We start from the raw sequence: 23,493 nt of genomic DNA, 5'->3' as shown, positions 1-23,493 counted from the left end.
TTGTATCCTGGTTTTTGGTTGAAACCTGAAGAGGCCACTGCTGGTTGATGTAGGGCCCTGCTGAGGAAGCACAACCATGGATTTCTGATGGATTTGCACATGAGCAGAGCTCACCTCCTTCTCCTCTCCTGGGTCTGCAGCCTCCCTGTCACAGCCTTGCTCATGCCAGGAGGTTGTGGCAGCATGTCCTGTGCTATGCCAGCCTGGACAGCCACACATACACAGCAATGCACTGGGTCTTCCTCTTCCTTTAGCTTTAATTTTTGATGAAATATGCAGAAATTTCTATGTTTGAGACCTTTAGTCTTCTATCATATTGGCTGAAATTGTTCAACAGGTTCCAAATGCGCTTGAGGGAAAATAGCAAACTGACAGATGGCCAGGCAACACAACCACATATGCCTCATTTCTTGAAGAAACAGGTTAAAAATACATCATTATAATAGACTTCGAGAAGGAAGGCAAAGAACGACAGGAAAACAATAGGTTAGAAAGTCAGGAATTGGCCATCTGATGTACACCTCTGCCCCTCATGGTCCTTCAACTTCAGCAGGAAATGGCTCCTGGTTTTATGTGTCTTTTGGAGCTGCACGTTCTCACTGAATTGCCTGATTCCATCCCTGAGCTCTGACATGTTGAATCTTTGTATCTTGTTCTGACAGAGTGTACCACCCTGGGATTCATCCCTGGTAGCTGCCACTAGGGAAGGTGTGAGATCAGAAGTTACTCCTGGTATACAGCTGTAAGTAACTTATCTGGTGTTACAGTGTATATCTATAGGCTTAAGTTATAAATAGTGAGTTAAAGGTCTCCTTGTAGAGAGCTGAAAAGGGAGGTAGCCTGTATATTGTTTAAATTCCCTTTTACTAAGCAGTTTTCTGTCGAATGGGTGTTGTTGAAAATGAAAGATTACAAGTGTTGGTTGCAGCTGTGTAATACTGGCTGGTGCTTTGTAAGCTTCCAGGTGCAAGTATGCAAGGTCCTTCTGGATTTGACTTTCACAAACCTGCTCAGTGGAAGTTCCTAGACCATTCTGAAAAGAATTTCCTAACCATTCTCAAGGAATGATTTTGCTGTGCTAAATGTTTGAAATTAGAGGGAGTTTTCTGTAACTGAGAACGTGCAGAATCACCTCTGGGTGTTTTAGAGATGAGGATGAATAGATTAAATAATTGCATAGAGCTATTTTTCACTTTGAAATTGGTTCCATGCCAACTCTGTGAAGTCAGCACATGAACACAGTGCACCACATGTTTTTCACTCTTCCACTTCCCTCAATTAACTGGTCATATCAAGATGGACGAAGTGTTTTCTCTTCCTCTGCTCTTCTCTGTTGCACAGTTGCTACAGCTGTTGTCATATTTTAATTGAAGGAAAGCAACAGCCTAAATGTTTCTGTTTGTTTTGCTGCATGGTTTTATTTATGGAACTGATTTTTTGTGAAAAGCTGTCTGCTTATATTGGAGGATTGTAATTGTCCTTCTGTGGGCAAAGAATACATATTAAAAATGGGAATCCAGAAGAATTCTTCTGCTAACAAGAAAAATATTATTATCTTGCATGTATTTAGAGATGTGGAGATAATCTCCTTAGATTTTCAGTAGCAGCAGGTTAATTAAAACAATCACCCCTTCCTTTTTAATCTTAGGAAACTGCTTCATCCCCTGAGATAATGTTAGGAAAGTACAGCACTTCAGGAGGGCAACATCCTGCACACAGTAGAAATAAGCAAGAGCTGTCTCCATTCTCTGTCCTTCACAGTATTAGTAAATAGATTAAGCAAAAGGAAAACTTTGTCTGACATTTTATTTATACTATGAAAGTACATGATATGAAGTTCTAGCCCTAGTTTCCTTTAACATAAAAGTGCTCCATAACCAAGGAAGATAGTTGCTAGTAAAGGGCTAATTACAAGAGAAGGGAGTTCATGGTAAGGTGTATTCATGCCCAGTGTTTGCACTCACACTTACAGAGTAACGTTGCTTTGTCACAAGATATTAACACAAAAATGAGAAAATGGGTTTTGCTGAGTTCCCTGAAGCAGACCAAATATTGTTCTCTGGCACAGTCTGCCAGTGGAGGCCAGCAGGTGATACCTCAAAAGATGTAAGGGAGGTCTGATGAGACATCTGTGCGTTTAAAGTCAGTCATTGCATTTGACATTTAGTACAATCAATTTAAAAGCTGCAACTTTTTTATTTACTGCGTTAAATTTTCTAAAGTTGCTTTAGTACAAGACATTTGGAAGGAATTTAATAAATGAGCATCTCTAGAGCCCTGGAAGATGTAATCACTCTTCTTACCCAGGCTTCCTCATGAGTCTTTGGGTTACAGTGAGAGCTACTCTGCTGTCAGAGCAGAGTCTGCTGGCACAATAACTCTACTGTACTGATTTCATCAAACTGGTTTATTAGAGGCAGATTCTTCCTTCTCTATTCTTCCAAGTCAGTCTGTCTGCCTGTTACCTTCCAGTCCTGCAGCCCACCTCCAAGAGCTGTCTGACTGGAGCTCTCACCCCCACAACACTGTAGTGGGTGGCTGCTTACGTGTTATGTTTTAGATATTGTATTTAGGTTTACACATTGGCTAATATTTTATATAGCTGATAGATTTTTAGATTTGTTCCCTTTATTATTATCTGAGTTTTCAAGGATTCTGTTAAAAGCAAACTCTAAACCCTTGACAATACCAGTGGAATAAGACCATCTAGGACTCTGCCAGCCCTTTTCCTCGGGGCAGCTGCACCTTTAAGATGCCCAGATGAGTCTGTTGAGTTTTGCAGATGCTCCCGTTGCACTGCACTGAGCAGGTGATTAGAGGAAGGCAAATTGCCATCTCAGTTGTCTTTTATTTTCGTGTATTTTTAGGTACTGTGTCCTGAAATTTAATACAAACTATCCAACCCTGATTGCTGTCCCACTGGCATCTCCCTAGTTTTCTGTGAAGAGATGCCATGAATTCAGGTTCTGATGTGAATCGAGTTAGGCTGTTGGTGCTGCCAACCCCAAATTTAGAGAATAATGAATGATGTTCAGAAAAGGTTTCATTCTTCTTTCAGGCATTTTTAATGAGAAATGATCTTTCACCCATGAATCTATTTCTCTTCTCAATACTGAATATGCAAAGTTTGGTGTCCAAGTGGATTTTTATTGAGGCTCTCAGTGCCTTGTTCAAATTCTCTAAGATTTCAAGATGTTGGATAAGACATTTCTTAATGAATTAGGGAAGTGATCTTATTACACTACAAAAGTCTTGTAATAAAACATAATTTTCTATTTTCATAGTGTTTTCAGGTGGGATTTGCAAGACATTTGCATATATGGTATGACTTTGCCTGTATATTGCAAGATAAATTGGTGCAGTTTGAGATAATTTCTACTAGATATTCTTTGGATTTATCAAACAATATTGCTATTTCTAAAGCTACTGTGAAGTAAATCAGATGCTTATCATGTTAATAGAAATATATTAAAGTCTATAACACAAGGAGAGCAAATCCAATGTGTACCAGATCATATATGTTAGTAATACCCTACTGCAAGGCACTGAGAGAACAACAGCAGCTGAAGAGAATCAAAGGGCCTCTATATGTTTTTTGTTCCTCTTGATGTTTAATGAAAGCAACATTAATATCACGCTTTCTGGTTGTGCTATTTAACTTTTAACTTAATGTGTTCATATTTCTGTATTAATTACATAGTTCAGTTCAAGGGGCAAATATTATGTATACTAATAATTTAGGCATCCACTTCACTTAGAGCTGAACATCAAAACATCTAATATTGCAGGATTATATCCACTATCTACAGCCCTTTTTGATACCGTCAGCTTCTGAAAACAAAGGCTAGTCAGCTAAATTGACTCTTTTATCCCTCCCTGGGGGAACTCCACAAAGAAGAGAATTAGTGCTGTTAGCATTTAAACTGTGAAGCCTTTAATAAAATATTTTGAGTCCTGAGAAATCTCAATCTGCCAAATATGGTTCTGACAGGGGGTTAATTGTCTAGAGGTGGAATTAATGTTGTGTTGGCAGGAGATAAGAACTTTACCATAAGGTGTGGGGTAGCTGTGGATAGCTGTGATAGTGCAGCAGGTCAGCAGATGCTGTAACAGATACTGATTTACCAATACTCAGAAGACTAAAGTAAAAATTCTGTTAGATTTGGGAGTTTAGAAAGTTTAAGGGTGCCCTGCCTTGCCACAGCTTGTACACTGGATACCATTCAGGCACGAGCAGTGCACTTCTGTTGCATGTGCTGATTTCAGCGAGTACCCTGCGCTGGGGGAGCCTCAGCCATTGACAAAAAAAATCTTAACAGATGTGGATTGGTGGTTCAACAACCCAGAAGTGACTCTGAAGATGTTCACAGAATGGAGATAATAAATTCCAATAAAATTATAGTAATAAAATCCCATTTTTTTAAATTGTCTCTTAGAATTATTATACAGAGTGAAAAGAGACGTATTTTTAGGTTAACAACCAATGCACATTGAGTTAATTCCCATTGCAGTTTTTAGACTCTGACTGGAGTAACTAGCCAATAAGGTATGCCTGAGCACTAAGAAAGTTGAAATATATTTGACTTATCTATGTTGGGTTTTTTTCAAGTATCTCATTACTTATAAATCGATGCATGACACAAAGGAGAATGTTTGCACAGGGTTTCATTAAGAGCATTACTGCTCTTGAACAATGTCTAAATTTAGGGCTACCCTACAACCCAGGGCTTGAGCTTATATCTTTATAACCAGCAGCTACATACTGTATATATACAGCTTATAGATGTGTAGCACCATCTACATCTGGGAGTTAGAGACTGATGGGCTAGAGAGGGAAAAAGGAGAGGTATAAAAAACTTGAGGTAAAAAAATTTGATTTTGGCAGGAAGCTGGTTGTGGCTGAGCTTGTTAAAGATTTGGAGAGCTACTGCAGGAACAACAAGAATCCCTATATTTTTGATGCAGGTGAAATCAGGAATGGACATAAAGAAGTATATAATTCTGCTTTTGATTAATGCTAGCATATCATAGAAGCATCTGTCTGTGTGCCAGATAAAGTCAACAACGTGTCTCATTGTATTCATGGGTGTTGTTTACCTTGTCCCATTTATTAGGCAGTGCTGTATCCCTCCATTGCTCAGTTTTTCTGACCATCAGGGAAAATGTTTGAAACAGGGAGAATATTTGAAACACCTCCATCATCTTTGCTTCTTTTTGCTTCAGGCTGTTAGCATGGGTATTGCAGACACCAAGAAAAACAGCGTATTCATAGACAGCACTCTATCAACAGGCTTGAGGGGAAACAAGCTGCTGGAGGCAGAAAACAAGCTCTACTTGAGGATATTTCTTAAATAAGAAAGAACTGTACTTGCCTTTCATAGCTATTATGAAATAGCTGAATAGTTTTACCAGAAAGATCTCCAGAACCGTTTGCTAATGTACTTTTTTTCCCGCATCATTCATAAGCACCAGGTTTTTTGTACATTTCTTTCCTAAATAAGGGACAATATGGAAGTATAACTTTGCTCTTAGCAGAAAGAGACTTGGAGAGTTTTAGTTAACCTCAGAGTTCAGCTCCTATGGGAATGTGGAGAAAACTGTGCTTTCCTAATAAAATGTCGCAAAACAGTTGAAATCCAAATTTCTGAGAAAATGAGGACACACTGAAAACACTGTGAAACCATTAGAATGGCACAAATATATCAGGGGAGAGAGTTTACTCCAGAGCTTTTTGTCTTCCCAACAAGTTCATTACTGTAATACATTATTCAGTCTTGCTTTACTGCATAAATGCAAAACACTAATTTATGTATAATGGAAGACAGAGATTTTGCCCTTTCTAGTACATGTGATCATTCATTTGGAATGACTACTTGTACAGATCTGTGCATTGCACATCATTGGATTATTTATTTTTGTTATAATAACAGCATATAAAAGGCAAAAGGGAAGAAAAATTGTGTTCCTGAATTATGTTTGCCGAGCTGAAATTTCTTTCAGCCTCTTCAAAAGCCTCAGGCTCTTCTACCTGGGCATCATGGTTCTACTCTACAAATGTGATGTATGAAATCTGAGCTCCTGAAAGAGTATCCTCAGCTCCCTCCAGAGACTTAACAACTGCAGAGCAAAGCATGCCCAGTCTGTGAAAGCTTCTCTGTTTTACAGTCACATATTCTTTGGGAAAGCAGCATTTGATGGGGACTTATTTTCAAATTTGACTTTGCTTTTGGTGTTCCTGTCACATTTCTATCGTTAAATGACTGTCATTTCCTTCTTCTACCCAGGGCTGTCTGTTCAGCTCCTCTGTATTTAGCACAGGCCTGTTAATCCATGCTATTGATTCAGAAGTCCATCATTAGAGCAGCAACAGAGACAACTTTCTTTGGTTTTGTTCTCTACAAAATTCTGCTAATTTGTGGATGGCTATTGATGTGGGAATCCTTTATCTTGGCTCTCAGGGAGTTGAAATGGGAGTGACATTCCCCAGTATTAGGTGGTTTCCCTTGGTTAGAAGTTTGCCCACTTTTCCACATGACTACTGCAACTGGTTAAATATATTAAGACTATTTGTTTTATATATGTATGTGTGTGTCTCTTCCAGTGTATTCCTGGTCAGAATTCTGGTCTTCTGGGGACACTTTAGAGAAAATGTTAGAACCTCAAGTCCAATATAGAAATCCCTAATCAGTAGATCTCAATAGCTCCCAGTTTGGCACAGTGGTTACCCTACACTTTCTTAGCAAAACAAATACTCATTGTACAGGAAAACATCAGTTGTTATTTAAGATGTGTAAAATTAACTTTTGAAGGAAACCTTTTGATGCAGATAAGAAACTTTTCACAAGTTTTGTACTTCGTTGCTCCAGATATTTATTTAATGAGTGAATATAATCTAATGACTGTAGTTCCCCAAGGGAAAGCTTGGGATTTTGATAACATTGCAGAACTTTGCAGCGTCGCCTAGTAACCCACCCATGCTACAGAATATCTGATGTCACTGTTTTCAACATGGCTCTCAGACTGGGCTTGGTTTATAAGGCCAGAAATAGATGAAAATTGCTCAGAAGGGCTTTGTTTTGGCAAAGCAGCAATTCTGTCTCTAGTGAAAAATAGAGCTTTGCAATTGCAAATTGTCTTTTCAAAGAGGTCTTTAAGCTTTTTCACGCAGGAAAGCTTGTTTTAAAATGATGAAAAAGTAAATGAATCACCACAAAATGACTCACATTAGAAGATTTTTGCAAAGTACTTGTCACAAGTAACTCGTGTGAATCATCTGGAACAGTTTTTGTCAGGAAGGCAAGGTTTTCAGCTTTCCCTAAACAGTGAGATGTAGAAGAGCAGTGCAATTAGAGATCTCTTAAAGTCTTCAGGGTGCTCTGCCCTAGGATTTTGCTGATTTCAGGCTACTGAATGGTCTGGCATTAGTTGCAGCCAAAAGACAACATTAAATGAAAAAGACGTTTCTGAGGTGGAACGTTCAAGCTTTAGGTTATTCCTGTATCCAGATGTGATATTAATTTACAGTTTCTAATTACTCTGTCACATTATATTATCCCACCTTGTGTGTGCACAGTGAATGGAGAACAACACATTTTTCCTGGCCTCCTCACTTAGAAAGCAGTGATAGGATTCATTTAATGCCGACCAATCAAACTGGAATCGGTTATGTGGGATTTCTTTTTCTGAAGATTTCTGTGACTTTCCCGAGCAAAGTTCCATTTTGAAAAGTGATTTAGACACTTTTAAACCTTTTTATTGAGAATTACAGAGTGGAGCTATGCACAAATATGTCAAAGTCAAAAGCCTGTATCCCTGATAAAGGTGAATTGCTCTTACAAGACCACTCCGATGTTCAGAGGTGTTACCATCACTGGAGGGAGAATGAAGGGTTGGTCCAGTGGGGAATGGCCAAAGGCTGAATCACGTTAGGCTGCATTTCCTCTTAAATTCAGATTTAGGCCATTTCTGAGAAATTTTAGCTCAAATACTTACACAAAGTTGTAGTCAGCCATCAAGAGGATTAAGGGAAACATGGGATCTGCTGTGGCACTGCAGCCTCCAAAGCTCCACCTTGAGACAGCTCCACGGGGAGCGCTGTGGAGCTGCTGGCCAGGAGCATCTGCACCGTGTCTGCTGCTTAAGAAAAACTAAAGTCACAGTTTTCTCTTGCAAAATAACTAAAATTACTCCACTGAATGTTCCTTTTGGCATATGCCTTTAACCCCATATCTCTTTGAAAGCTTAGAACTACAACTGTTTCAGCATAATGACTTTGCACGATCTTTCAAAGAAAATGACTTTCCACAATACATCAAAAGCTTATTAAGATTTAAATTCTTCTTTGTTTGATCCTGACTGCTGGTCAGTTTTCATCTTCCTTCTCTAAATGATTCTTTTTTCCATGTACTTCCACTAGTTTTTCTTTTGCTCAAGGCATAAACCCAGCTTAGAGATACTTGTAATCCTTTCCTTTTGCTAATAGATTCTTCTTTAAGTTTCTGTTCTTTCTTAAGGTGTTGACATCTGAAGCTAATTTTCTTCTTTTCTCCTCATCCCCTCTGTTGTTTTCATTCCCCCTAAAACTGCCTTTACTTTTTATTTTTCCCCTTTTACCCTTGCAGATCATTGCAGAGACGTCCTCCCCCCTGTTCTCACTAGTGCTCTGGAGCAGTAGCTGCACACAAAATTCCCTTTCAGTGGTGCTATTTCTGGATGCCACCATCTGCCAGGTTTTTCTTCCATTTCAAACAAACTTTCAGTTCAGTTTCATCTTTCATTTGGAGGCACAGCTGCTCCTAAATGCTGGGTAATCACTGGTGTGCAGCACACACCTGTAGCCAAATGCATAAAGGAAATAGCAAAAAAGAGCTATATATTCCCAGCTTGTTAGCCATTAAACAGGTTAGGCAGGGAATGGGGACTCTCTTATCTTTGCTTGTGCAGATCTTTATTTTATAAACAATATTTTCTCAAAGGACTAATAAAGAAGAGCAAACACAGAAGAAGGATTACCAAGCTCCTCTTAGAGTGAACCTTTGCTAATAACAAGTTTATCAGGGCAGTGCATGTGCAGGGGGCTTGGCTCAGTGTTAATTTGTCGCTACCACCGCATTAACTATGCTCTATTTTGTTTTCTTTCCAATTTTACATCCTTGATTACATATTCATAAAACTGTCCTTCCTTCCAAGCATAAATACAACTGCTTTGAAAATATAATTGTCTGTGTTTATCAAGCACCTAATTTGTTTTACTTGCCAGCTACTAATTACATAGGAAATATAAATGAATTGCAGGTCATATATTCCATTTGAAGCACTATGAGAAAAACTTTCCAAAAGACAAAATTGAATTTAAATTGCAGCATGGGACATATAACATGAAGTACTATCTCCAGCAGTACTAGTCAAAGAAAACAAACATTTTTGGCTGATGGCATGTTCAGATTTGTCAAAATATACTGAATGATGTGCATTCTGTTTAAAGTGAATTGTTTTGGTAGCCTAGAGAGCTTTCTCTCTCTTTGGTTTCTATGTAGTCTGAGTCTATCACTGCTAAAACTTGTTTATAGTTGAGCAGAGAAAATCAAATGCAAAGCAGACTGAGAACACGGTAGGATTTGGTTTTATCCACCATGTCGTTCATTTTCTGTCTCATCCATTTTCTGAAAGAGATATGCAAATTCTATCTTGCTTCCGAGTTGGATTATTGTACCATCTCAATCCATTCAAAGTAATAAAATGAGATTTAATAGACTATGTTAGTTAATTGTTTAGGAAACATGGAGTTTTAATCACTGTGACAACCACAAATCTGGGACTGGAGAGCAGAATGTCTTTTGCATATGTAACAACTCTTGCAGAAATTTGGTGTTAGCCAGCAAATTCCAACTTTCACACCAGTCTTAAAACTACTGTCTGGAATTTATATAGCACTGAACAAACTATTAACTATTTAAGCTTAGTAACACATTGGTGGTGTAGGTCACTAAACATAGATACGATCCTGCATATTTGGAATTTCAGCAGTGGGAAAGAAGAGCACTGAATTTTAAAAAGGAAGGTGATGCTAATAGAGCACATAATGAACAAACAGATTATCCAGTTGTGGTTTTTAGCTGCATCACAACTTCACAGCAGAGACAGGGCTGAACTCATTGTATTGTATGTTTGTAAATGGGTTCTTCTGTAGCTTATTTCAAACACTCCTCACAGGATTACAGCACAGTTATCTAGGGAGGTACTTGGGAGCCACCAAAGCATTAGTGGGGGGATTTTCCCTATAGTTTGCTGTAGCCTGATATTTATCTTCGTACTAGAAAGGTGTACCTAGTTTCCTTTTCCTATGAAAACTTAGGGAGTTAAGATTCCTGCCCTATGGGATATGATTGGGTTTGCAGTCCTTGGATATTTTCACACTGGAAATACCAACCCTGCAGAAGCACAGCCCTCAGAGATGGGAAGGGGTGTGGGGTTGGCAGATGGGCACCACAGGCTGTCCTTACACAGAACACAGGGGTGTGTGCAGGGGAATGTTGCTGAGCCCTGGGCTCAGACTGGAGCTGCTGGGACAGTGTTTGACCTTGAAGGAGGTTGAGAGAGATCTGTTGGTTTCAATGCACTTCAGCCCAGATCCCAGAACAGTTTTTGCTCATGGTTTTCTTTCATTCATGTTAATTGAAGATGTTGATGCCTCTGACTTGCTTGTGCTTGTTCTGCTTTCTCTCTGTGCTTTTCATGATTGTCCCTGGGGGAAGTGGTTGTTGGAGAAAATCACAGTTTCTAATGGTGACTCCAGGTAGTTTAGGATAATCATTGTTAATAAGCAAGAAAGGTGACTGAGCACAGAAAATCTGAGAAAAAAGCTACCCTCTAGAATCCATGGGTAATATGGTATCAGGGTGGCAAAAATGGAGAAATCAAATGTTCTCTTCCATGATGGTGGATCCCACTTCATTAATAAAATATATATTTCTTACACAGAATTTTAGCATATCTTGCCTGGAAATCCAATAGAACAGTTGGATGAATGAAAATGTAATAAGCTGTTATAAATAAGAATGAGATAAGCAGAAAGATATTGGTTTTCTCCAGTCACAGAATATTTAAACATAGGAAGTAGCAGATGAACTGGGTTTTGTAAATAGGATTCACTGAGTATTTATAAAATGTATGCAGTTTCCCTCTCTGATATTCCCTATTTCCCTTCTTTTTTTTCTTCTTGAGTTAGGAAAATACATCTTCAGTTGTTAATTTTTAAGATTGCAGTGGCTTTAGGGGAGTCATCTGAGATTTGGGGTAAGGACTGCTGCACTTACTTAGCCATGCAAATGAAATTAGATTTTTTCCCAGGCTGTCAAATGCTGGGCACGTCTCCACTGCACTGTGTCTTTTCTTTCTTTTTTAATCTGGTGAAAGGAGAGGGTAAAAGATCATTCTAAGCTTGTTTGAGAAGTCAGTTTACGGAACGTATTACCCAGTGATTTGTTACACAAGATTATTTTAGTAACTGTTTTGAGTGGTAGAAATGTCCTTGGTGCCATAAACTTAAATTTTGTCAAGACACAGTAACATGCTGAAAGTGCAATAATTAGAGCATTTCAGTGGAATGCTCATTCCCATGGCATTTCCAGGAAGGCTCCCAGCAGTGCTGGGTCAAAAGATTTACACTTTTTTCCTGTTACTTGTAAAGATGCATTTTTATGTGTGTGTAAACCTTCTGTGCTGTGTATGGGCACCTTTATTTCAGAGCAGAAGGGATCTATGTATCTTTTTAGCCCATTTTTCTTCCCCCTCGCCTCTTTTAAATTGATGTTTTCCTTCCATTTCACCAAAGTATTCTTGGATTGACCTTGGTGTCTTGGTTAATTTGAGCCTTTTATTTTTCAGCTTGTGTACTGGAAGAAGAAATTAGAGAGAGAGTTGTCCCCAGAACACAAACTGTGTTCACTGGCAAGGACTTGATTAGGGGAAATTTGTCTAAATAATTCTAGAAGCCAAAGTTGCAGAGTAGGCAAAAGAAAAACCCAAAGCTGCCAAGGTAAAATAATGAGGCAAAATTTGTATCTGCTGAGGTTAAATGTCTGACTTCATCATTTTCATCATTGCTGGGAATTTTTATCTTGAAACAGCAATACTGGTGCTTCACAGCACCGTGTTAGAGCCCTGAGTAACTCCATGTGAAGTCTTTGCTCTGTCTGTAGACGGTGTTTGAAATTTCAGAACTTGGAATGAAAAAAAAATAAAAATCAGAATCTGACTGATGTCCTGTAGGAACATTAGGGGGAAGAAGTAATTTCTGAACCTTACAGAGGGTCTGCATTGGCCTTACAATATTTAAAGAGGTGAGATGTCCTTATGCAAAGCTGCAGAAACTGAAGTCAGGGCAGGGCCAGTGTAATTCCTCCAGGCTATGGACAGTGAGTCTTGTGCAGCACTTCTAATGGTGAATGGTTTAAAGAACATCTTTTAAAAAGTGTTTCATCCTGTTTTAAAGGCTTACATTGGGAAGTCTATCACCTTCAATGAAAAACTGTTCCAGTGTTTAATTAGCCTTTGTGATGGTAAGTTATTTCTTATTCCAGATTGAATTTGTGTGACTTCAGCTCCCATCTGTTGGGTCTTACTTTTTCTTTGTCAACAACTTTGAAAAGCTGCCACCACAGCTCTCTCTTTCACCTGTATGTACAGTGATCAAGCTACAGCTGAAGCTTTTCTTGAAAGCTAAATATATTTGATGCCTTAAGCCCCACGTTGTAAGGCATGTTTCCCAGCTGGTGAATCACATTTGTGGCTCTACTTTAAACTGCTCATCACTTTTTCGCATCTACCTTGAATTAGACTGGGAGCAACAGCCCAACAAGAGCTTCACTGAAGTTGGGTTTAGAGGTGATAGTGACTTTGTTCTTCTTCAGTTGTCTTCTTTTTAATCATTCAGGGATGGTATTAGTCCTTTCCTGCCACTGCACACTGTTGGGAAATCATTTTGAGGCAATCACCTGTGATGGTGCCGAAGCTTTTCTCTGTACTTCTGTTTTTGAATTAACACCATGACTCGTCTCCAAATGCATTACATGACAAAGTGCTGTATAAATGTGTTTTTCTTAACAGCAGTTAACTGGCAGTATATATCAGGTTTATACCATTTGTTAAGCTGTGAGATGCCCAGTCACTGCTACCCTTTCTGCATTGCCTTTGCCCTTTTAAATACAGAAACTATGCTGGCAGTTCTACCTCCCTTTAAAATTTTCCTGCTTTCTGAGACAAGTTAAAAGTAAACCTCAGTGGTTCAGAGGCATCTTTGGCTCTCTGCTCAATATTTGGGCTGGTTAATTTGGAAACAACAGTAGCTTAAGCTGGCTTTTTGGTGTCTACAGGAAAATTCCTTTTGTTTTCTTTTTCATTCACAGTGTTATCCATCAAATACAAACCAGCAACATTTGCTCAACTTTTCTACATTGATTGAAAAAAAAAAATCTAATCTAAGTAATGGATTTTTTCCTCATCTAAAATTCTCTTCTCCTCTTTCATTTTCATGTTCTGTTGTCCTGTATTTAACCTATTGCCCACCCTTAGTTCATCACTTTAACTTCCAGTGTCTATCACTATTGTTTTACAATTAGTAACATGTTAATAGCTAGTTTAGTTTCCTTTCATTTTACACATGAAAAGTCCAGACTGTGTGGTTATTTTCATGCTTCCCTTTAACCTGGATGGTACTTGTGATAACATCACTCTTTGCAATACACCACTGAAATTCTAGCTGTTTGACTGAAACATCTTTTTAGATATTTTCACTAATTTTATGAATGTTAGGGGCTAAAAGAATGAAATGTGGAAAGAAAAAAATTTAATCTGAATCTGAATTCCCTTAAAAGGTGAATTTTCATTGCTTTTCAATGGGATTTGGGAACTTACCTCTCCCTAGCCTCCCTGAAGATCATAGTCTAAATCTGGACAAATATTCTGTTACGTATGGAGAATTAGCTTGCAAACTGCTCATTTTATCCCTTTACTCCTCTGAAATACCATAGGGACACTTAACATTTTATTCTGGATCTAGTGATATTAACAATGTTTCAGCAGGAGTTTCCTTTTTACATACAAGGAAATCATTTTTTTCCTACAACTCGATAAAATTCTGCACCAACTTCTCATTTCACCTTCAAATGGCCTCTGTCGTCCTTAAGAAACCAGACAAGCAAACAATTAAAACCCAACAAAATCTTGAGATAAAGGAGAAACCGATATCTAAGGTAAATTCCAGGTAGCAGGAGCCTGACTTGCTGACCTTGCATTTACTCCTACATTTGTATTGTGGTGATGCTTCACTGTAGCTGCAAAAAAACCCCAAAAACAAACAACAAAAGAGTCCTTCCAAAATGAGGCAAAATGCAGCATTAGTTGCCTTGGGACAACTGTTACCTGCTCCTGATAATTCCCAGAGCTTGCAATTGGAATTATAGAGGCAGTGGTGCTGTCCCTCTGCCACATCTGACTGGCCTCACAGAAAGTGATCAGACAGCAGGCATTTGTAGCTTAATTAAAATACCTTTCTGTTATATCATATCCTTCCCCATCTTCTGTGCTGAACCTTGTCTTGTTTGATTAAGCAGATGCATGAGTGACATTGGTGCCAGAGCATGGATTATGGACAGTGAAGCCATCTGCCCTGTTGACTGATCTTTTCTGCTCAGAAACACTGCCCATACAATTTTAATGTTGAGTTGGAGATACAGAAGCTATTTAATGGGTGGAGGAAATACACAAATCAAGAGCTGACAAGTACAATTTGCAGCGGTGATGGTTAGAGGAGTTTTTTAAAGTAAGTAAAAGAAAAGATGTGGATCTGACTCTCACCTCCTGAGTGTGCCCCTCAAGCAGTGTAGCTGGTGGCATTACAGGTGGAGCTGCCAGGAGATCCCAAACCATTGGTTCTGTTTCATTAAGCAGATGGCTCAAGTGTGCTGAGTCTGAGTACTTCAAGGTGTTATAGATTTTTGTGATGCAGGATCTCGAAGCCCACACAGGTTTGTTCTCAGATGGTTTCAAAAGGAGGCAGCTCTCCACCTTCAGTCTTCTGAAATAAATGAGTAAATAGATTTTTTTTCATCTGGGTTCTGGTTGTAATCTAAGCAGCATTACTCACTGAAGAATTTATGAGACTTTAATATTAAAATTATATCTGTTGAATAGTGCAATCTTTAATGCTCATTGTAATTTCCTGAAAACTTCTTGGACAAAAATCTTTGGATGACTGATGAATTTATGAAAATATATTGCAACCCAAAAAACATCCAGATGTGTCATGCCTGTAGTATATAAAAAAAAGTCTTATATATTTATTTTCTTGGTTAGAGTCAGGGTGGATACAGGTGGAGAACCTGAGTCTGCCTGTGTTTTGAAGTAGCCTGGGATTGGGAGATTTTGCCAAAATGTTAATGAGTGGGACCTCACGTCTCCATGTTTTTTAGAAATTTGAAATAATTGCAGTTAAGGCTGGTGCAGGGGTCTGCACAGGAGGATCTTGCTGTAGCACATTGGCATTCACACTGACCGTGTCTCTGAGAGCTGCGTTTCTTCCCTGGTCCCTCTGATACTTTCCCTGTGCTGCTGAGGCAGGTTCTGCTGCATCCCTGGGCTGCTCCACATCCTCCTTACCTGCCATTATCCATGGATGCCCTGCTGTGCAGAGCACCCCGGGCCTGGCCCAGACCTGCCCACACTTTGCCCTGTGTTATCCTGCAATGAGCTGCAGCCTGCAGGAAAGCACGCCCTTCCCGGAGCCTCCTTCCCAACTGGCCAGTGCCGCAGAGACTAAGAGCCAGGACAGTGAAGGTACCAGAGGGGGAAATGCAGGGATGAGCCCCATTCCAACAGGGAGGATAGAGGAGTGCTGTTACAGAGCCCTCCAGTGACACTTATGGATCCCAGCTTTCCTGGAGAGGATCTGGTGTGTTCACTGCCCACTGTCTGCATGGCTGGTCTGCAGCACACGTGTCACTGACCATGGGCTGTCACACTCAGCGATGGGTTCTGCATTTCCAAACAGCCAATCCAGTGTCCAAAGCAGAATCCGTGTGCTTTAAACCAGTGTGGCAGCAGACAGACAGCAGGAGCAGGTGGAATGTCCAGCAGCAGCATGAAGTGTGATTAGGTATTGATAATTCCCTTCTGAGCTAAGATGTTTCTTGAGGAGACTGTCCCTTAGCTGTTTGTGCTAACATGATTATCGACACCACAAATCTAATAAGCACCACACCAGAAACTTAGGGAGGGCTCGCAGCTGAATGCATGAACAAAGCTCTTTGGCCTGGTTTATGATGATGGAGTGAGTACTAGTACACAAATGCATGGTGTGATTTACCTGCAGCCAAGGTATGGCTTTGTTTCTGTACCTGCAGCTGGTAACAAACCCCAACACCAGTCATACAAATTCTCATAACCTCCCTCAGAGAGAACAAGACAAGATCTTAAGAGACATGATACAGGATGGCTTTCCTCAATAAATGTGCCTGAAAGATCGACCCCATTCCTCAGAGAGTCTCTCAGGAACCTAATGATATATGGGAAAGATTAGTCTAAGGGGCTCCTATATACTGTTAATTTTGTGGTGAGCCTCATTTGAATATCAGGCATGAGAACAGAGAGAGAGTACAAAACAGTTTTCATTTTCATACATCTTTGAAATTAGCAGCCAGGGATTTTGCTCAGAAAGAAAGCTTGTTGGGTTCTGAACTGCAAAAATGGGATTCAGACACCTTTTATTTTTCTTTCTGTTTGGCAGTAAAAGTCAACCGAACAGTGGCTAGAAAATTAAAGGAAGTATTTTGCTTACTCAGAGGTTATTTTTCCTGCAGGTATTGTCCTATAACACTCCAGATTTGTTTGCTTAAATCTGTAATGAATTCAGTTATCTGAGAATGAGGTAGAAAAATCCCATCAAAAAACCTACAGCTGAGAAGCATATTAGATTTATGAGAGGGGCGAGAGTAGATGCTGTGTCTAAGAAAAGGTTAATGTGAGAATATTGGGAGGAGGGGAATCTAAAGCAGATGCAATGGGAACAGGGGAGAAACTGCCCTGGAAACAATAAGAAGATAATGAAAAAGTCAATTTTTCCTCTGGTAATGGCCGCTACAGGGCATCTAGCAGAGGAGGAAGACTTTGAGCATAGCTTATTCCACTCCTGTATTGCTAAGCAACATGCTCAGGCTTCAACTGTTGTGGCTCAGAATGGAAACAATGAAGAAAATGTGTGAGTTGTAGGGGAGGAGGAGGCAGGTGACACAGGTCTTGTTAATGTAAACAAAGTGTGTTACAAGCAGGCCCCAAATGCCAGATTTTCTGCTATACAGTTATGTGTTGAAATGGAGTCTAGGGAGAAATAGAGACGTTAGAGTCCGGGATTTTTTGTGCCTGGCTCTGCATTCAAGTCCAGGTAAGCACTGCTGCAGTCCCAGCACCTTCTCTCACCAGCAGGACAGCCACCATCCATCTGCCTCCCAGCCAAAAAAAGTTTCTCCTCTGGGTGATGGACCACAGAAGAGAGTACTACTGCACTCACAAAGGGAGTAGTACATGGCAAAGGTTGTGACAAAGTGATCATCTCACTGAAAATCCTGCTTTTTGCCAGGTTACCTATGAATTTTTTCAGGTGACCAGCTTTTGCCTGGGTTATTTTTACACTTGAATATTACTTGAGTGAGCTAAAGGTTGGTTAAAAAGTGGCACCAACCTTGCTGCAGGTAGAGGGAAATGGCAGCTGTTCTGGTTTTCCTCCTCTTGCAGAATGTGGTCTGGAAGCCATGGCTGGCAATTGTTCTCCCTGCAGGGCAGTGTTGCAGGCTGAGCTGAGAGCACTGTGGGGCAGAGCCCCAAGAGCTGCTTTGCTTTCTCAGATGCTATTTAAGCTGAAGAATTCCTCTTTTGGCATTTTTTTTTTACAAGTTTATTTTTATTATTTTCTTTCTAAGCAGTCGAGTCCTGAAGATGTAGGTTTAGATTTGGTTCTGCATTATTTTCTACTTTTTTGATAATCCTGCGAAAAAGAGTATAAAACACAGATACAGCAGTTGTCACAGCATAGCCCTGCTGCCCAGTGTAAATCACTGCATGTACTGCAAGGAAGTGAAGGAACTGCTCAGGGACTAACTGGGTTTAAATGCATCATGTTATTTTTATACTTGACCTTCTGTTCAAGATTTTTTCTAGGTTGTCCCTAATTTTCTGGGCTGTTTAATATAGCCTTATCTCCCCCATTGCATAGAGCTGATCCTTCATTAGATCCCTTTGGAGTACTCCAACAATCAGTAATGACTTTTTATCAACCAGTGTGAGCAAGAATGGGCTGAAGTGTACTGAGTAATTATAACGAATTTTTTTTTCTTGCAAAATCAAGCCCTCAACCTTTAAAATCAATCTCCTGTACCAAGCTTGGCCTTAAAATGCTTTGAAGTTAAATTATGTAAAGAGAAGAAATCTAGCAGAAGATGCTTTTCTGACACAAGCCATGACATTCTTATTTAAACTCCTGCATCCTCTGCCAAAGATCCTGAAAGCTTTGGGGACCAAGCAGCTCAAAGAGACCCGTGTAATCCACTTCTGAAACTATGGACACATGAAGCTTTGCCAGGACACAAGAGCTGCAAATTCCTTACTAACCCTAAATTAGGCTGATCTTTTTCTCTCTGTTGCTTCTAACTTGGTCCTTTGGAGAGATTTCATTCCTCGAATTAGCTCAAATGGAATATTTTTATTTATTTGTTGCAGTTGTCTGCATACACAGGGCTTGAATTTGTCACTGGACCCCAACTCAGCTGAAATCTCAGCATCCACCAGTTGCTCAGCTCTAGGAATGATGCAGAGAGCTATTAGCATTACCAGTAGCAGTTCACAGGGTAATAAATAATGGAAAGGAGGTTTTCCTGCCAGGACAGCACGTCCAGACTGGTTTTATGGTAGAAAAAAAATCCCCTGCCTTTGACTTTAGGGGAGCTTTGTTTAATTTCTAGATTTGTCACAGACACATCCAATTGTGGTTATGTCTAATCTCTGCTCCTAGAACAAATGCTTTCCATAAATAATATAATTAGCTAATCTTGTAATAGTATAATACTTTCTGTGACCTTTAAAGTGGCTATGAATTTAAAACCACCTTTCTTATTGTTTTGAATTTGTATTGAGAGCAAGAAGATGCAGTACCTTTGCTAGTCCCTGGGAGTCACAGTTTTAATACTTATTGCAGCTGTAGAAGTATCATCAGCTGGATGTCAGGAAGGCAGTGATGGCTGGGACCCTTTCCTTGGAGGAATTCTGCTGAAAGAGAACACTGCTTCTACTAAAAATATCAGTTCTGCAATAGTAAGCATTTTTTCCTCCATCAAAAGCTTAAATTGTGCAAAATGTTGCAGTTTTTCTGACAAGATTTTCAATTTTTAATTCTGCTTTGGTTTTGATCTGAAACTGTTCTCTTTTCAACCCTACTATTGAATGGCTTCAAAACAAACCATCCAGCTACGTTTCCTTAAGAGCAGCTTCAGCTGAAGTAGCATCTGAATGTTGGTACATCTGAATGTAAGTGATATTCAGTTAACTCTTTTCTTGTGCACAGATGTGGTTGGAATTTTTTTCTGCCTGTTTCTCCACTTAATCATGCATTCCATGGAGCTGTGCAAATTTCAATTAACAGTTCCAATGCAAAAATTACAAATGCTTAATTTTTACATTATATTATTATGCTTGTCTGAAAAATCCCAAACAACAGCTATTTTTGTATTTTTGTTCCACAGTGAATTTTCAGCTTTTCCATTTGAGTAGGAGCTTGAATTTCTTCAGTGTTGAGTTTTGGTGTAGTGGGACTTCAAAATCTTAGAATCATAGAATCATGGAATATCCTGAGTTGGAAGGGATTCATCAAGGATCATCAAAGTCCAGCTCCTGGCCCTGCATGGGACAGCCCCAAGAATCCCAGCAGGTGCCTGAGAGTGTTCTCCAAATACTTCTTGAACTCTGCCTGGCCTGGTGCTGTGATCCCTTTCCTGGGGAGCCTGTTCAGTGCCCAACCACCCTCTGGGGGAAGAACCTTTCCCTAATGCCCAACTTAAAACTCCTCTGAATCTTGAAAACTCTAATTCAAGCAAGTTAGAAAGCTAATGAGCTTATTGCAGAAAGTCTGCAGCACAGAAAGGTGTTGCTGTTGTTTAAGGAAGGTGACATGAAATGCAGTATTTTCAGTGTTTTGGTCACTGTGACCTGCAAAGCTTTGACTGTAGCTGAGAGTTAAACCCAGCAATCCTAAATGCACATTTTCTTTGTTGCTGAAAGTCTGTAATCCTTTCCTGAAGGCTTTAACAGACTGAAGTAGAAGTTCTGACTCGTTTGTTCTGTGGCCAATGGGCTATTTGGGCAATGGGTCATGGCATGAAAACACCATTAATCCTGGCTGCTTTGCAGGACTGCTGGGCAAAAATGGTGAAGTGCTGCTGGTGAATTTTAGCAACAGAACTGAGAATCTTATTTGTATAATATATACAAATTATATATATATAATATATATATAAAATCTTATTTGTATAATATATACAAATTATATATATATTATATATATATAAAATCTTATTTGTATAATAAGACTCACTGGCATGGATAATACAGTAAGTAATGATGACTGCATTCCAAAGGGATATAAAGGCTAAATATCTGGAAGTTAAATGTCACAAATATTACTTTTCAGTACAATCTGTTGAAATCCTGGGGCCACCTGAAATGCCAGATGACCGTACTTAGTTCTATATTTTAAAAATTACCTTGTAGAATACTTGAACATATAAATTATAGGAAGTTTCTTTCAGTATTTAAATTAAAACTGGTATACTTAAGAAAATTTCTGTGTTTTAATGTAAAAATTCTCCTTCTGCTATCTGATATTTGAATCAAAGATCTTCAACTATATAATTTGAGTGAAAGGACCAGATTTGTGAAACTTCTCAGGCATTTAGATCCATAGAAATAGGTGCATCACTGAAATAAACAGGATTGAGAACTGAAGTCTACTCTTTATTTCGTAGTGCACATAAAATTGAATCTGCTGTCGATAAGCTCAAATTTGCTAAACTCTAGTGTTAAAGGATTCAAGGGGACAGCCTTTTTTTAAAATTTTGGAAACAACTGTTAGATACAAAAAAATACCACATTCAATTCAGTGCCTTTCAGAGTAACTTAAGTGCAGCCAAACTGACATTCTGCTGCAAACAGATACACACATCCTCTCCCCTTCCCTCAGCAGCAGCCTGAGCAGATGGATGAGCTTTGTGCTGTGCCCTGAAGGTGAACCAGCTTTGGGATGTGTCTCGGACCATGGTGCAAAGTGACTTGATTTAAGGGCCCTCCACTGAGATTGCTTGTCACCAATCCATATTCCCGGGCAGGGATTTGCTGCAGTCAGTCCTGGAGATAAGGCCTGGATGGGTAAGTCCCAGTGTGTGTTGGGCTATTCATGATCTCCATTATATCCTTCCAGTAGTGAGAAGCCCGGGGGGTTCTGTGGCCTTGTATCCCTAAAGCAAGGTAGGAGATGATTATTAATTTAGCAGTGAAACAAACAGCAAACACTCCAGCAAAGCAGACTTTTTGGTGTCATGTAGAGTGACCTTTAAAAAAGCTGTTGGTACAATTTTTTGCCACACTTCCTCAGATGCTGCTGCACATTTTTGGTTATAGGGGCTTTAAGTCCTTAGGGGCAGATTTTGTATTAAAGGAAGCAAACCACAGAAACCATAGAAAACTTGTAACACATTATTGAATTAGGGTCTAAAACATGAATCGTGTGTACAGTCCAGTTTTAGGTATGTCTGTATGCAGGTGTGATTATTTATGTCCTCTCTGAATAGGAATTTGAAGGGGTTGGCAGAACCCAGTGGGGCTCTGTGAGTGTGGCCAGCACAGGGGTCTCGGTCCCAGGAGCAGACAGGTCTTGGCTGTCACCCAGGAGCTGTGTCAGGGCTGGGATGGCTGTTGGCTTCATCCCCCAGACTTCTGGCCTGGCCTGGCCTGCCCTTCACCAGGACTGGGATAAGTGTGCATGTCCGTGTCTTCTCTGGGATTTCTGCATGTTCATCACTGTCATCTGGATTAAAAAAACCAAACCAACTGGTTAGTTAAAGAGTTATTTAATTTATTTCTGTTAAATAAAGAATTGGTTAGACCTCAAGTTGATGCATGAGGAAATTTTCCCAGGAGAGAAGACATAGGAGGTCTCCTTCAATGCTGGAACTGTCCTAGGAATTTCTGGTAGAGATGTTAATTTCCTTTTTCAAGTTTAATAGTGTTTTTTCAGGTTTTTGGTCCTGGAAGCTATGGCAGAAGTCCTTGATGCCATTTGTGACCACAGGAACTTGTGGCAGAGGGCTCAATAAGGCACTAAGTCACTGCCAAGGTACTCTTTGTTGTCTAAAGAGTTTTGTAGTTTCATCTCATTCAAGATAAAATAGCTAGGAAAATTTTTGCTAAATATTGACAAGACAGGCAGTTTTATTTGTTTTATATAAAGAGGACTGATGGAAGGGTTTGAGGAGATGCTCAACTTAGCTTTCAGGATTACAGTTTCAGGGAGGGATGGAGGAAGAAAGAAAAGAAGGGAGGAAGGGGTTCTGCTATGCCACAGGTTTTCATAAGATGTTAGATCCTTTCCATCTAGCTGCCTTCCCAGTGGCTACTGCTAGTCTGTCCTTTTGGGACTTTCTCAAGAAAGAAGAAATGAATTTGCAGATATGCCAAAAGCAAAGTGATTTGTCTGTGATATTTCCTAAAGAGAGAAATCCACGGCAAACTCCTCTCCCTGGAGAAAAATGGACTCATGGGGTTATAGGTTGAAGTCTCTAAGAGGATAGCTCTTTGAAACATGGTTTGTAATACCTGACCTTACCCCTTACAGACCTGTTGCCCTCCAGGATGGAAGTCTCCTGGGGACACAAGTGTCCTGCAAACATACATGTCACCATGCATGCTAAGGACTGCACATCTCAAAGGTTTTGGTGGGAAAAGTGGTGCAGGCAGGGTAGGATGAGGCCTGTGGTTGTGTGCAGTGAGTGATACCTACCCACAGATCTGCTTTTAGCTGCAGCTGCCTGGCTATCTGCCTGTGCAGGGACCATAAACTGGATGGACTTGTGTTTACTCTGTGTTTGGGAGGAAGCCTGTCAGAGGCACAGTGCTCTACAGCCTCAATAACCTTTTACTTTTCAGGTAAGCAAGTGAGCTATTTCTGGCAGAACATAAGGGGAACTTTAAAGTCTTGAAGAGATACTATATCCAGTACGATTTTATTTGATGGTGGTAGAAATGCCTGTTGGGAGCAGCTTTGGCAAAGGAAACATGACATGTTTCCCTGTACTGCAAACATACCATCTATTCACTGTGACAGTGTAGTCAGAGCAGACTGCTGTACCCACTCTTCCCTTGGAAAGCAAAAATAATTGTTTAATTTACTTTTCTGAG

General features: G+C 39.7%; 1 protein-coding gene across 2 annotated transcripts in view; it reads left to right on the top strand.

Annotated features, from left to right (window-relative positions):
* The first annotated feature begins 678 nt into the window (after nucleotides 1–678).
* GRIA3 (glutamate ionotropic receptor AMPA type subunit 3) overlaps nucleotides 679–23,493 on the top strand; it is a 415,135-nt gene continuing 392,320 nt past the window's right edge. For both annotated transcript variants that reach the window (XM_051788568.1, XM_051788560.1), the window contains exon 1: nucleotides 679–742. The gene's annotated coding sequence lies outside the window, so the exon portion shown is untranslated. The remainder of the gene's footprint in view (nucleotides 743–23,493) is intronic.

The sequence above is a fragment of the Manacus candei genome, unplaced genomic scaffold (assembly GCF_025592945.1).
Source record: "Manacus candei isolate 608988 ecotype Guabito, Panama unplaced genomic scaffold, ASM2559294v1 h1tg000003l, whole genome shotgun sequence".
Taxonomy (NCBI): Eukaryota; Metazoa; Chordata; class Aves; order Passeriformes; family Pipridae; genus Manacus; species Manacus candei.
The sequence above is the reverse complement of the archived record's forward strand: the minus strand, read 5'-3'. Positions and strand labels throughout refer to the sequence as shown.